This window comes from Zonotrichia albicollis, chromosome 1 (genome assembly GCF_047830755.1).
Source record: "Zonotrichia albicollis isolate bZonAlb1 chromosome 1, bZonAlb1.hap1, whole genome shotgun sequence".
Lineage (NCBI taxonomy): Eukaryota > Metazoa > Chordata > Aves > Passeriformes > Passerellidae > Zonotrichia > Zonotrichia albicollis.
This window is the reverse complement of record NC_133819.1, coordinates 144816207-144831827: the sequence shown is the minus strand read 5'-3', so window position 1 is coordinate 144831827 and position 15621 is coordinate 144816207.

Here is a 15621-nt window from a genome sequence, read left to right as displayed (position 1 = left end):
AAACTACATGACTCCAGGAATTTCAGACATTAACTGGCATTTTTCTAAGACTGATAATTATCACAGCCTGCAACATGGAGAATTCCCCTAGACGTTGTCTGCAGATAATCTACCACTGTGGATCTTTGCACAACCCTAAGACCTGACCTGAATATGGTTCCTTGTTTTCTCTACATTCACATATACAAACCTGTCATTTCAGCAGTTTGCAACTGATCAATTAATAGGTCACTCAGACTGTGATGTAGTCAAATATTAACATGAGATCAGAGTTACCTCCTCCTGTCACAGCAAAACCTTTGCAGCAGTGACTGACTTAAATGGGTGACAAAAAATTAACCAGCTCTGCTGGCATCTCCATGAGTGAACATCTCACTCTCAAATGGTAAAAATTCACTCACCCTCTGGAACATCACAGCACCAATCTGTCACATATTAGGGCTTTCCCCTCCATGCCATTAACATACCTCAGACTCAGAACTACACCAGTAATTAAGAGGCTGTTGAGAAAAGGGAAAGAGCTTACTCAGCACTTGTCTGTATATGGAATTATTTATATACAATGAGAACAATCCTTTTCTGGAACCTGTGTTCATTCTGAGCTTACTTTGCACAAAGAGGCAGAAATGTGAATGTAGATTCTTTCCCTCAGAGACTGGACTTTGAGAAGATTTGCTCCAATTTCTTCCCCTCAAGCCAGATTGATTTAAGCTCCAACATTGTTGGTTTTCAGGAAGCCAAACTGTTCTGAGTCTGGACCTGGTCCAATTAAAAAAGAAAAAAATTAAATTGAAGCTGTAGGTCATGGTTTGTGCTGCAAAACTGGTGCCAGTGATTTCGTGGCAGATAGTCACACATCTGAGTCAGATCTAAACAAATGTGGCTAGATCATGGCAGAAGGGCTCAGAACCACCAGAAGTGTTTTTTTTTTTTAGATTAATCATAAAAGCAAAGTTCAATCCTTGCCTCTGCAGGTACATTAAAGCTAGTCCCTCTGTGTGCTCTTTGTTGGTTACTAACTCTATTGCTCTTCATAAATCTCAGCCTGGTGAAAATGCTGGATTCCCCAATAGACATTGGCAGGATAAAGGTATTTTTTGTTTCCTAAGAACCTGCAGCCAGCTGTTCTCTGCTTTTTGTGGCCCTTTTTTCCCCAAAGAAGGAGAGATTTCTTTTTATTATAGAGTAAAATTTCCCCTCAAAAATTTCCCATGTTTTTCATCTCTCTTTATCACTTGTTTCTTGTGGAAAAACTTAGCATACCACTGTCTGGAAAAAAAGCCACCTACTTTCTTGCTCATGAAAGCTCAGTATCTAAAAGTCTATGAATCATTTTAATGAAAAAATTTTAAAAAAGTACCTTCCAAAGAAGTCACCAGGAAAAAAAAACCAACTACTTGTGTCTGTGGAGGGACCAAGGCCACCTTTCACCTCACAGACTTTCCAGAACTAGTCCAAGTTTCTTCCTCAGTTCACCATTTTCATTGCAGATGCAGCTGTGGGACATCAGACCTGGTGTTTCAAATCCTTTTGAACTGATATAGATACCATTTCCTGCTGATATAGATATCTTTTTTAAGCTGATGCAGGCAAGATGGGCTTCAAAATGCCCATTGGAGCTTACCGACACTCCTGCAGTCCTCTTGTTCTTTGTGAAATTATTGCTTTTTGTGGAAGTGGTGGAAATTTAGAGACAAAAACCCAAAAAAGGTAGAAAGAATGTGGCAGTGCTGCTGGGTGAAAATGGGGAGTCCTTACTTTCTCTGGAGGCTACAACATCTTTACAACCAGACTTGTGAACACAAAGGGCAGCTTGGCTCAGTCATTCTTTCAAAGGGAATTGGTAAACCCAAGTCCACAACAACATGCCTCCCCAGAGAAATCCCAAAGTCATCTTCCCAAAGCCTTCCAGCTTCCAGGGCCATGCACAAAGTCAGTAATCATGGCTGTGACAGACAGAGCATGTAATGAATGACAGAAATTAGCCAGAATGCATAAAGGACACAACAACACCCTCCCAGCTCAGCATTTGCCCAGTGAGTGTGGCCATCAGGAGGCAAGAGCAAAGACAACAAACCAAGTTGTACAGCTCCCTTCCCTATTCCCCACTCCATGGTATCAGTGGAAGGCAAATTGCACACAAGGGCCAAAAGGGAGTTGCAAACAGATTCTTCTAACTCATTTCCAGCCCCATCCAGGAGTGCATGAACACAGATGAAGAGTCTGTGTAACATCTATGATGGCTGTGGAAGATGGCAGAAAGAAGCAAGGTTTGGTGACTACTAATATTTCGTGTTGCAGGCAGGGAATGCAGAGTGCAGCTCAGATAATCATGGTAAAAGCTACTTTAAGAAACTTTGAGAAAGTCATGATGCCAGATTTCAACTTAGGAAGTCAACAGGTATACAAGAACAAGGAGAAGATGCCATGATTTAGTACATGGTAAGGAAAGACATCCTGGGTTCTCTGTGGAGACATGCCTGTGGAGATAATCTCCAGCCATCCTGAATGATAATAAACCACATGCAGAAATGGTCTCTGCACATAATTAATTACTGAGGAGAGTTTGCAAAAGATGCTGCACTTGGGTACTCAGGCCAGTTTCTATTCATGGTGGAAACAAAAAACTATTTGCTCTATTACAGTATTCAGCTGGGTGGCAGCTGGCCTTGGGGTAATGATGAAAACCTCTCTCACCCTGGCAACAAATTCACTTTCTTAAAGTGACTATGCAGCTCTAAAACAGCAAGGTTGGAAAAGAAAAAAAATTAAAGTAAGGAAAGGTCAAAACCCTTTCAGGATTATTCACTTTTTTGAATTACAACATTCTTATTCCCATAATCCCAGTCCAACAATTGTCCAATCCTCTTCTCTTTGTAAATTAAATCCCATGAAGAAAACCCTTTTTCCTTTTCATCATAAAAACATAGGTATGCAAAAGTCCTGACCCCATGAATTAGGGGTCAATTATTATTTCTAAATGTGTGCTTACAGACAGGCAAGTAGACGCTGGACAGACCCCAAAAGGCTGTGGATTGTGTTCTGGCTGCCTATTACAGTCATTAAGTAGGTGATTCATTGCCTAGCATTTAGTACTGCCAGACTGCGCCTTTCTACGCAATAAAGAGGGAGAAAAAGCTTCCACATCAAAGTCAGACACTCACAGCCAGCCATCTGCCTAACACTTTATGTCCCTTTATTGTGCATGGATCAGGGTCTGTGGTGGTGTACTCTGATCTCCCACCAATCAAAACTGTTCTAGGTGCTTGGGTTCATACTATGGGCCCTGCTTGGCAATAAAATCACCCTTATCTAAGCTTGGCCAAGCACAGAAAGTCATTTCAAGCAATATGTGAAGGAAGGATGGCAATGCTTCATTGGGACTTTTTAGGTTTCATGGCACAGGCAGTGGGCTGCCAGCCCACAGCAATGTGTGGCACTCCTCATTCTCCCACCTGGACTGATCTCAAGGTGCTTTGCTTAACTGAGTGAATGTTGTTGGTCCCTTTTTCTGGAGAAAACAGAAATGTAGTAATGTCATCAAGATTTTGCAGTGAGAGTCAAACCCAAATGGTTGCTCCCCAGAGTCCTGCCTAACACCATGAGGAAGAATTGTAAACTGGACTGCCACCAGCCTCTGAAGCAACACTTGGAGCCAAGACTGCACCTCCAACCTCCACCCCAGCGCAGTGCAGCAGCAGCAGCAGTTAACACATCCCCTGCCATGTATGCAGGGCTGTCAGAGCCACAGGTCTGCTGAGTTCCTCTAGGTTCAGACAAGGCATTAACCCTGGAACAGAAGCAGCAGGTGGAGGTGCTTGCCAGAGCCAAGGCGTTTGGCAAAGCCACTCATCCCTTGGGAGTTGGAGTGCATTGTTTCCTGAACAAGCCCAGCCGTGTTTGCTCACTCAATTGCACAGCTGCAGGTTTGCTTCCAGCTCTCTCTGCTGTCACAGACAGTGTAAGACCTGCCAGGCTTCACAAGGCAGACATGAGACCTGCGTGCCTGGCTCCTGTCTCCACCCTGGTACGTTGGGCAGCGATGGGACAGTGCCACAGGTGACACCAGCAGAGCCACTGCTGTGCAGATAAAGCTTTCATGCATCACTGGGGACGTCAGTGGCACAGCCAGGCCAGGAGGCAAATCGTGGCAACACACTTTGTGTGTGTGTCTCAGGATCATTCCGGCACACTTGATTCAGATTTCCTATTGCTGAGATCCAGATGAGGCCATGTTCTGGCAGCAGGAAGGGATGTAGATTCAGGAACAGTTACAGAAAATAGGGGTGGGTTCTGGGGATGAGGGGGCCACAGTGGCTTGACTCGTTCTTGTGCAGCAGAGTCTCTGCATAAGATATCCCTGTATGCAGCCACTCCTGCCAGTGTGAAATGACAACTCTGTGCAAGGTCTGGGCAACTCATGGAGCAGCTACTTGTGAAGCCCTTTAAAAGCACCAGTGGTTTTCAAGTGACTTGATCAGCTTCATACAACCTGAAACATTCACATAGCTGAATACTCCACTCAGATGAGTATCTAGTCTGTGGCTTGCTTATGAGGACAATATCTAGGAAATATTGTTACAACAATAATTTATTTATTCCTATTTGCTGATTTGGAAACTTTGAGCCTGACCTGGCTTCGTTTTCTCATTTCTCTTGTGAAAACACACAGCCAGTCAAATAATTGGTCATGTTCACACAACTCTGTGTTCTGCTGCTGTGTTTATTTGAGAATCACACATGCACACATACTTGAGAGGGAGATAAAATCACTCTGGCTGAGAGGCTTTATCTTGCCTATCTGATTCTCAAATAGGTCCATTTGACTTGGAAAGGAAGAGGATAATTCGATTCCTAACAGAAAATGTCCTCCTTTGATCTGATGTTTTTGCAGTTAGCCATTCCCCAATAGATCTTTTCTGTGTGATGTTTTCCTTTTGTTTTCTTTCATTCCTGTCTTATTTTACAATAACATATTTGAGAGAACCCACCCTTCTCCCAGGGAAACATCATATCTAACCCATTCACAGTCAAGCATAACTAAAATTCACAGCACTGCCTCCTACACCACCCTGCATCTTTAGAAGGTAAAACACTATCTGCCTGTGCTTGCATTTAAGCCAGCAGATGTTAGTATTACTACATTTCAAAGGACCCAAATCAATCCACTTCTTTCATTGTCCCCCTCTCGCAAAAACCTAGACAGAGAAGCCTGAGGCTTTGTAGTTTTTGAAGTGCTCTAATCTGGACAGATCTTACCATTGCTGTCATAATTGATTAAGCTGTTGCCAGCTTTCCCTGCATCTCCAGAGAGCTGTCATGGCTCACATTCATCAGGGCATGCTCCAAAGTTCACACACTTCCACAAGGCACAGCTCAGTGAGAGTCGGACATCATTGGAATAATAATACTTTGCACTTGCATCTCACCTTTCATCACAGGCACAGCACAAACACTGGGAGCCCATTTCTGCTACCCTTTGTCAAACCCTGTGGTACTCTACAGCAACCCTCTCTCCATGTCTAAAAATGATCCATGGAGCTGTTTGCAGAGCAAGATACACCAAGGACAAGTGAATATTTACCAAAGAAGTGTCATGATGCTTTTGAGAGAACAGTGTTACTCCTGTTCTAAAACAATGGAAAAACTGCAAGGCTTGCACTGGTCTCCAAAGGGTGACTGAAAGCTGTCCCTCAGACCAGGCTTGCTTGTTTCCCAAAGTGGGTACCTGCAAAATTGCCTCTGGCAGGATCAGAGTATTCCCACATGGGATTTTGTGAGTCATAAACGTAGGCTTTTTCTGCTTGCAGACAGACGGTGAAGGAGCCATGCAGGTGGGTGTGGATGTACTAGGGAACACACTAATGTTAAAAACATTTACACGTGAGTTGGAGCATCTTCTTTCAGTCCTCCATGAGCTTTACCAAAGAGGCTGCAGATGACTCATTGTGGGAGTTAAAGCACAGTGTTCCCAAATTCCTGCTCAGTGTCTAGTCAGTACAAATTCCCATTTTTTGCTAGCCCATGGAATTAATTAGCTATTTATTTATTTCTTTTACTTACTTACTAACTTCAACAAAAGCACATATTGAAGGTAGTTTAATAATATCCTAAAATGTTAATTTCATATGTTCCAAACAAATAGGATATTCATCCAATCTGTGTCCACAGTCGCAGATTAGTGGAGACACAATTTTTATAGGTATTTTTAATGTATCTCTTCCAATTTCTGGTATGCTTCTTTACATGTTAACTTTATACTCCTACTTATCTGTTCCTTCCTTTTCTTCTGACCAGACTTAAATAGTGAGAAGATATTACATGAATAAAATAAAATAATTCACTAAAGAAAGGGCAAGCTCACTTGGAAAACCAGGAGCCATCTCTACTCCTACCAGCTGGAGTTTCTCCCACATCTACAGCCATTAAAGTTATGAAATGTTTGGATGTTTTACTAATTCCATTAAGAATCAGAAAGGCTGTTCCCACCATGACCAGAAAATGAAACAGCAGCAATCACACGGGAAAATGCTGAACTTTTCAGACTCAGCAGTTTTATTAGTGCAAATACCCTCCACACAGCCACACATTTGCCTGCTTCCTTACTCTGGACCCTAACTCAGCCTGGGGAGGCCAAGCTGGTGCTACTAACCTTCTTCTCCAGCTCATTTCACCTGCAAGAAGGAATGGCCCACTGATGAGGATTTTGACCAAGGATTCCAACATGTTTGTTGGGGTTTTTTCTCTCTTTTGTGGATTTCTTGAGCAACTTTGGGCAAATTGTTAATTCTGTCTGTGTCCCAGCTCCCCCACTATGAAGTGGAAATAATAGCACTTGAATGCTGCAAAATGGCATTAAGAAAGTTAATTTTGATGTGTCTGGTATATGATGCTAATAAAAATCTTGGAAATACCATTTCCCAGGTTCTATCACTAGCCTTGGTCTAATTCTTTCCTAGGACTTGTCTAACAGCAGTAAATGATGATGTGACAAGCATGGGATTTATTTGTGGTGTTGTGTGTGCTTTTTCCTCAATCACTCAGCTCCTGGATTCATGTGATTCTTCATAATCTCACTCCCCATTAAATTAAAGCCTAAAGGTTCATAGTCAGGAAATTGGAGTGTAAGGGGGTGGGAAAGGAAAGAAATGAATGCCAAAAAGCATGAATGCAAAAGGGGAGCACCTGGAACAGCCCAATATTACTTATTTTAAAAGTATCGAGATTTCTAAGCTGATAGAGGTTTAATTAAGGATTGAAAAGAAAAAAAAATATTTGTGAGTGCAGAGCTGACAATACCAAGGTTCGTTCTTCCTGTTTCTTCCCCTTCAGGTGCTGTTGCAGTAAAGATCAGATCAGCACAATTCGCTCCAATTCACCAGCACAGGCACCTAAATTACAACCCCAGCACCACTCCAGCCTTTGAGAAAGTGAGACAGAGCTCCTGCTGTTTTGAAGCCAGCTCACACGGCGCTGTCTCGCTCGCTGGGCAGCAATGTGATGAATGTATTAGCATTTAGCAAAGGTGTGTAAAGTCCTGGTCCCTGCCTGGAGGAGCTGACAACATTGCAATACAGAGGGACAAGAACAGGAAGCCACATAAAAAGAAAAAGAATGAAGTAGACATGTTGGTTATGCATTCTTGCAACCACATCAAACCTGGTCACTAGGGAGGAAAGGCTCGTGCCCTTGGATGCAGTTCCCACCGCTGAGGCGGGCCCTGGCAGTCACACCCAGCTCGGCACAGACGGGCACGGCTTCCCGGCAGCCGGTCCGGGCCCAGCCCACCTTCCCTCACTGGGCCGCAGGAACGCAGCACTCTGCTCCGGCCAGGGCTAGCTGGGAGCCACACGTGTAATTAAAGCACTGGCTGGCTCAGCCAGTGAAAGCAGGCACGAGCTGCTACAATCTGCTAACATCTCCAAACCTTGACATTAAAAATTCCTTGCTGCAGCCTGTGCCAAAGGGGATGGGTAATGCCTGCGGGTCCCAGGGCCCTGGTGCTCCCATCACAAACCTCCTTCTTCCTACAGCAGAGCTGCACAGACCTCAGCCTGTCCTAGACCCCTGCACCCCAGAAGTGCTGAGATCCTCCTGTCCTACCCAGGGCTGGGGTGAATCGTGTGTAGTCCCAGCCCAGAAAGAACAGACAGCTGCGTCTGGCCTGGGCCTCATCAGAGAAGGGTTGCCTATTATTCCTAGAAAGCTGTAAAATTCCCAGGCAATCACACAAAGGAAAGAAAATCTTCTTAAGAGCCAAGGAGGAAAGTCAGACATGCAGGACTGTTGAGGGACTTGCTCAAGGTCACACTGCAAGTCACTGATGCAGCTGGACTGAGACATGAGCACCCCCAGTCCCCAGGCTGTACTGTGACCTCCCTTAGACCAACTCAGACCAAGGCAAATCAGGATAAGAAAATGATCAGAATAAGCAAATTTTCTCTAATATTAGGAATACCAGCGCCTCCAGACAATGATTGTTAGCAAGAACCTCTTCCTAAAACTATACAGAACCTGTTCCTAAAACTGTACAGAAAAGCAATTTTCCTTGATTCCTTGATGGAGTTTATAATTAACAGCACTCCAGTTTCTTTGGGCATTTCAAGTCCAAAATAGCAAATTTCACAGTTTAAGTCAATTCATAGAGGCACAAGGGCAATATAATCTGATTTTATTTTAGCAGAAGTGGTATCTGTCTCTCAGGTATTCAGCATTCCTCTGCAAAATCCCATCATGCTGCCTTGTGGAGCACTGCACATCCTGGTCTCCCTCTGTATGCTTTATTCCTTTCCTAAAGAGAAAAAGTAAATGGGGCAGATCTGCAGCTGACGTAAATCAGCATCTCCCTCCTGAAGTCAATGGAGCTACACCAGCGGGCACTAGCTAAAGATGTGGCCCAGTGAGTTCAGTGCCATGAGGTTATGAATCATTGTTATTATGTGGCTCTGCATGTAATTGCCTGATCCCTTCTCCCCATCTCCCCAAGGGGTCCGGAGCAGCTCTCCCTCTAATGCTGCCAACAGCAGGGGGAGAAGAGAGTGTAATGTTCAATTATCTTTTGCATGTTTTTCCAATAGTAAATCACAGCAGGGCATGTGACCCCCTGCTAATTGGAAGTCATGTCCTGTGGGGCTCTCTTCTTCCCTTTTGCTCCAGTGTGTATCTATTTGTATTAAATACTGATAAATGGCACAAGTGCAGAGAGGTGATAGATTTTTATGTCGTTGTGGGTCTAATGATTATTTCTCTCACAGGCCTGGTTTCTTTTCTATTTTCAAAAATGTTCAATCATGTTTATGCCAAGTTTTAGTGTACAAGGCTAAAGCTGATGGAAATTCCTTCAGCCAAACCTGACTTAAGTCAACTGAGTGCTCCCTGTGTTACAGGAGGATAGTGTTTCTTTCACTACCGTCTACCACAAGGTCTGAAATCCCTCCATGGATGCTTTGTGTTTCAGAAAGGGCAAAACTCAGAGATGGTAACTCAGGAGACAGGAAGTGTTTCTGTGTAGCTCATCAGCAAGCCAGTTTAAGTTTTCAAAGGGATTTAATCCAGGCGAAATTCAACCCCGTGATCAATGAAGCACTTACATTCCTTCCAAAGCTCAGCAATAAGGCACTGAGGGGTGAGATTGTCAGGCAGAGATTTCCTGGGGAGAACGTGCAGGCTGTGACACCCCTCCAGCAGTGCAGGGTGATGGGTGTGCTCTCTGTGTCACCCCAGCCTGGCACAGCACAGCTCCCTCTGTTTCAGAGCAGGGTCTCCAGAACTCCTGGTGCTGTGGGGCTGCTGCTTCAGGCACTGTGCACTGAGCACTGCCCTCCCTGTGCTCCCTTCATGCCTTGGGTCTGCTACTCAGGCTTTTATAGCCTGGTCAGCCCATGGGACACAAGGACCTGACCAACCTGCTCTGCATCATGTCCCCAGCACTGGGGTGACTGCTCTGGAAAGAGCAATGGACCATAACCCTGTGTGACCTCCCAGCAGCATTACCACCAACCTCTTCCTCCACCCAGCTCCAACATATCAGATATGCTCTCATCCCATAAACCAACCCAGCCCTGTCTCATGCATGGAAGGATGATACCTGAGAAGCCTGTTACATCACAATGCTCTGAGACACAATTACACACCTTTGAAATGTACCCAGCGCCTATTGCATCATGAGAGATGTACCAAGAATATGATTAGAGAAGGATAAAAGTGTTTCTTTAATAACGCATTAGCCAACGTTTTTAATGAATGTGTTTTAAATGCCAGCTATAGACAGGACAAGGTGTATTTCAACACACATTTGCTGATCAAGGGAAATGTCAGGAGGAAGTCTAAAGGGAGCAAATGAACTTGGCAAACTGGGGAATCCAGCCCACAGAGAATATAGTGGGAATTAGGGCCCTAATTCAGCAAAGTATTTAAAGACAGATTTTTAAAAATACTTAAGGAGTTAAACAATTAAACACTTTTAAAAATTTCATCCACTAATATGTAATGATCTCTGAGCCTGTGTTCAGATCCATCCCTATTCATTCAGCAAAGTAAGCAGTACTAAAATGCTCTGCTGAATCAGGACCTAAATCAAATTCAACAGGCTAATCCAGAAATTATCTAAATCCTATATAAGCTACTAAAGAACAATTCATCCCCCACTCCCTCACCCCCCATTTTCTGGTTCTGGAACCCTCTTGTGAAACCACTTTTAAATATTTTGTTAAATTCAGTGGGTTAGATGGACTAAAAATCCATAGCTAAGTAATCATTTTGTGTCAAATTCTGTCAGGCCTTCTAAGAAGACCAGAGGTTTGAATTTCAAAGAGCAGAATGAATAATCAATCACTGTACAACAATTTGGGATTTACAACACAGAAGTATCCACATGACATACAAAAATTTTGGTCTATAAGCATCTCTTCTCCCATTTCATATCTGATTAGGAAAACAAGTCGCTTCTGCTTCTCAAAACTAACCCAAAGGGAATCTTAAAGGAGAAGGAAGTGAGAGGAAGCTCAAGTACCACAGGGATGGCACTGTGTAAGAGTACAAATCAAATCTAGTGAGTCGTACCCTGACAGAGAATTAGGGGTCTAAGTATTTGTCTAATTTGGTTGGGCAGAGAGTGAAGAAGTCTCGGCACCAGAATTCCCCCACTGCAACTGGCTGGTCATAAGAAAAGTTTAAAAACACATTTTAAGAGGGAGCAGAAGGGATTGATAAGGTGAAGAGACCCTTGACACTTTAGTTCTTCACCCCTGCAGTGAAAGCAAAAGCAATCTTGGTGATATCTCGAGAGAGTGAGATGATCAGATACTGGTGATACTATTTTAAAGCATCTCCAGAGAAGTGGCTGACAACCCACACTGCAGTGAAAATCTGATAAGCAATGAGTACTGAGCATAGCTTCAAATATCAGAGTTTGAAGTGTAATGAGCTTCTTTTCACCCCAAGGATTCTCTGCCCATATCTGCAGAGCATGGAATGCCCTGGCTGCTGGACATGCTGCATGAGGACCGTGGCTTTGTCAGGTCCTCAATGTGCTCTTGTCTGAAAGCGTGCACATGCGGGCAGATGCTGCAGCAGGAAGGTGTGATGGTGTGATGGCATCCTGTCCCCCTGACACCTCTGCAGTGTCTACGAGTGACAAGCTCCACCACTGCCCTGCTTCCCCTCCTTGCAGCTCCCACCCTGCACTGGCAAGTGTTACCCTCAAAGCTGAGAACGTTTGTTTCAATAAGGGCAGTACAGGAAATGTTTTAGTCGGCTCTGCAAAAATAACCACTTGGCAAGTGAGAGCCCCCTCATGTTTGTCAACAGCCCCAAAGGTGCTACTCTCAGTATGCACAAGTGTAAGAAATGGGGCTACACATGTTTTACTCACGTAACTGTGATAGGGAAGGTTTGGGGAGTAATGGGGTTTTTGGTGAAAATAGTGGTTCTTTCTCATTTTACTTCAAATCATCATATGCTTTGGACCCATCCTGAGATACAAAGATCAAGCACAGCTATTCGATTACATGTGTGAAAGCACCATGTTCCTGAACAAAATTGCACTGCTAAAACTAACCTGCACTGCTGTGAATTGTGCTGATCAATCCCCTCATCAGGCAGCAGAGGGTTGTTGATGTGATTGTGTTTCTGCTGCTGCTGCCTTCACAGTGAATGAGAGTGAGTGATATTGGTGATACAACTGATATTACAAAACATTTTAGCTGAGGCTCACTAAGCAGCAGCACCACCATGAGATACTGTTGAAATGTCATTGCCTTTATGAAGAAAGATGTTTCTGTCCAGAAGTTCTGACTCTTTCACTTCAGGGAAAGTCACCCACAGTCACTCCTGCAATGGGCTGGAGTGGGGAGCAGGCAATGTTGGAACGGGATGCTCTACTGCAGGACCAGTAACCTGCTGATGGGCAGGGCCTCAGTCCACTCAAATGCATCAGGAAGAAGGTTATTATTTACAACTTCTTTGAGAGCATATCTTGGACCAGAAAACTTCACACTTGCTGTCTAGCCTTTCTCAACAGCCAGGCAAAATCAGACAGGCATGACCTGAGATTTTCATCACACTTCTCATCGGATTCCCAGCCACCACAGCAAAGGTCCAGAGTGTTTTTGTGGCCTCATTCTATATTCATATGTGGAATTCTGTGGATGCTAGTACAAAATTCTAATTTTTAATGTAAATTTTACTGTGCAGACAGCAAAGTGTGATTTTTGTCCACACTTGTGCTCAAGAAATCTCTTATGGTTTAACTCCCATGCAGTGACAATAAACCCAAAGAAGTGGAGACTGCCAGCGACCTCCCTACCATCTCCAGACATGCTGTGTGCAGCTTGATCTGGAATGTCTATGATAGTCCCTCTTCATCTGGATCTGGCTCTGCTGATTGCCTGTGCTCAAGAACTGCAGGTGACCATCCCTCAGCTCCACTGCTGCTGCAGAACATGTTGGTTCTTCCTCTTCCAATTCAGGACCATCCTCAGACCTATTTCAAAACAAGTACTTGGACTGTTTTGAATAACCTGACACAAACTAGGCAGTGCCTTTCCTACAGACCCCTCCATGGGCAGCCTTTGCTGGAGACTGTCTTTGTCAGAGGGTTAGTGGCAGGCAGGCAGAGGACACTCATGAGTAAAACCACAGATTTGCAGCCATCTGTGGCTGGAAGGATGCTGGCAGCTTGTTTCTGTGCTTAGCAGAAATGTAGAAACTCTTGTGGAAACCCATAAAAGAAAGCTTTGCCTGGTCTCCAGTGATTAGCATCAGAAGCCTCTCCTGCTGGTCTGCCCACTGGGACTTGTTCCAAATGGGTATATGTAAAATTACAGTAAGAGCAGGACTGTTAGCAGCTTGTCAGAGTCCAGTGGTACAGTTACGACAGGCTAAGACCCAATAAACATCCAGGGAAATCTCAAAGTTTAGGGGAAAATTTAAAATGTTCCATTTCTGATGAGAAGCAGAAATGCAAAAATGAATCTGTGGGGCATGGAAATGGTGGGCAGAAAAAGAGGAAACCATGAAAGAAGCAAATGTTTGAATATTACCAACTACTTAGAAAGGGTTATAGTGCTTCTTCATATCAAAATTTGAAGGCCTGTCCAAATGCAGACTTTCAGAGCTGGAGAATAGCATCACCAAGACTTCATGCACTTGGTGAGCCAAAGGAAATCCCAGAGTCAAGTAATGGGAGTGCCAAGATCAAATCCTGCCTCTACTATTGTCTGTGGCTTCGGAAGGTAATGCCACTGTTTGCTTAAGTTTCTGCAAAACACTGCAATGTCTGAGTTACCATTTCTGAAGCACCTGGGCAATAAAAAGTACCATGTAAATAGTTATTCCCACAAGTTGAGCATTGCAAAGCTGGACTTAAAGGTAATTGGTTGCTGCCAGCTTTGGTTTTTAAGCAGGTTTCGTGTTTGTTTTGCTACAGAAATGTTTCTTTTAGTGGCTGTGTGTAACTAAAAGCTGTCAGGTTCGATTTCATGTCTTGAGCAGAAATTAGGAGTAGGTTGTATGTGTGCTGTGAATCTTAAAAGAAATCTAAACTGCCCATTGAGACACTACATGAAACTGCATATACTGGAGTAGGCATTTCCCCTGGAAAAGTGGGACGAAAATACCTGTTGTACTCTGGTGACGTTTAATTTTTGTGCAAATGTTCTTTGGGCTTCCTGTGAATGGGAAATCAAACATGATGATGTGAAAAAGAAAAAAAAAAAAACCAAAACCACCAAAAAAGAACAACCTGCCACTCCCTCCCCCAAAAAAAAACTACCAAAAACACACCCCAAAAAACCCAGCCCAAACACATACACACCCTGAACATAAAAGAAAGTACTTTGATTTTGTCAAAGCACTTTACATTTCTGGTGCTTTCTGGCAGCACATATTTGATGAATAACTCAGCAAATGGGAATGAAGAGGCAAATTTAATAATGCAAACAGATCACAAAAATATATTGCAAATGGAACAGGCCTGCAGGAAGGATTAAGAAACAGAGTCACTAGTATGGGCCTTAAGGTTTGTAGGTAACTACTGATTTCAGATCATAAGAGGAGATGCCTGAAAAGGCCTTCTCTTCCTGAAAGCAGTAAGTTGCAAAGGATTTCTGTAAGATGAGCCACTTTCAAAGGCAGGCATGCAGGAGCTCAAGAGGTAAATTAAAACCCATGAGAATTCTTTTAAAGTAAATAATTTTAGGATTTACGTATTATATTTGCTCCAGATCTCAGTGTCCCAATATTTTGAGATAAAACTAGAGCTGCTTCCCACAGAAAAGTCTTCTGGAAGTATGGCCAGGGGGCTCTGAATACATCCTGACACTCCTGCCTCTGGAACAGGTACCTGGGAGTACAGGGATGTCCTCTTCACTACCAACACTATTTAAAAACCAATCCAAGCTGTGCAACAGTGAATAAAAATTCCAGGTTAAAGAATCTCAGCAGATATTTGTTATCTTTTAAGCATCTTGAGTTGATGATTTCTTTGCAAGTTGATGACTTTAACAGTTGTGAATTGCATTTTTCTATCAAGTTCTCATGCAGCCTCAGCCGTGCATTTCATTTGCATTCACCATGAATAAAGAAACAAGAAACAAGTATTCTCAATCCTTCTGTGTTTAAAATTTTTAGCAACCCTAAGACACTTTTTTCTCACCAATACTCCTTTTGGTTAAAGATTTTATTAGGCTACACTTAATATCTGTGTTGTATGTACCAGAGCTACGTGTGTCAAACATATTTGCTACCCTAACGTTGACTAAAGGTAGTGGAAAGGCTGGTCATGGTCCCATGTTGGGCCTTCCTGTTGGTGAGCAGCAATCCTGGAGTCCAGTCAGTGGAAGGAGTAATTTGTGTGTAGGTTTCAAGTTTTTATATCTAATTTCTTCATCTAGCATCCCCTCCTTGTCACTGTGGTTGAAAAGGGGCAGGCTTTCTTGCAACTTCTACCACAGATGTGTATGAAAGACAGAGAATGCTTGCTCCCCTTCATTTAATATTTTGTCACCATTTCCAGACTTTTGTCCTTTTTGACATACTTGGTGCCTCATATCATGTTGCAGGTGCAAGGCAGCAGCAACTCTGGGACCTGGGGGTGATGGAAGAGTTAAACAGGCAGAGAGG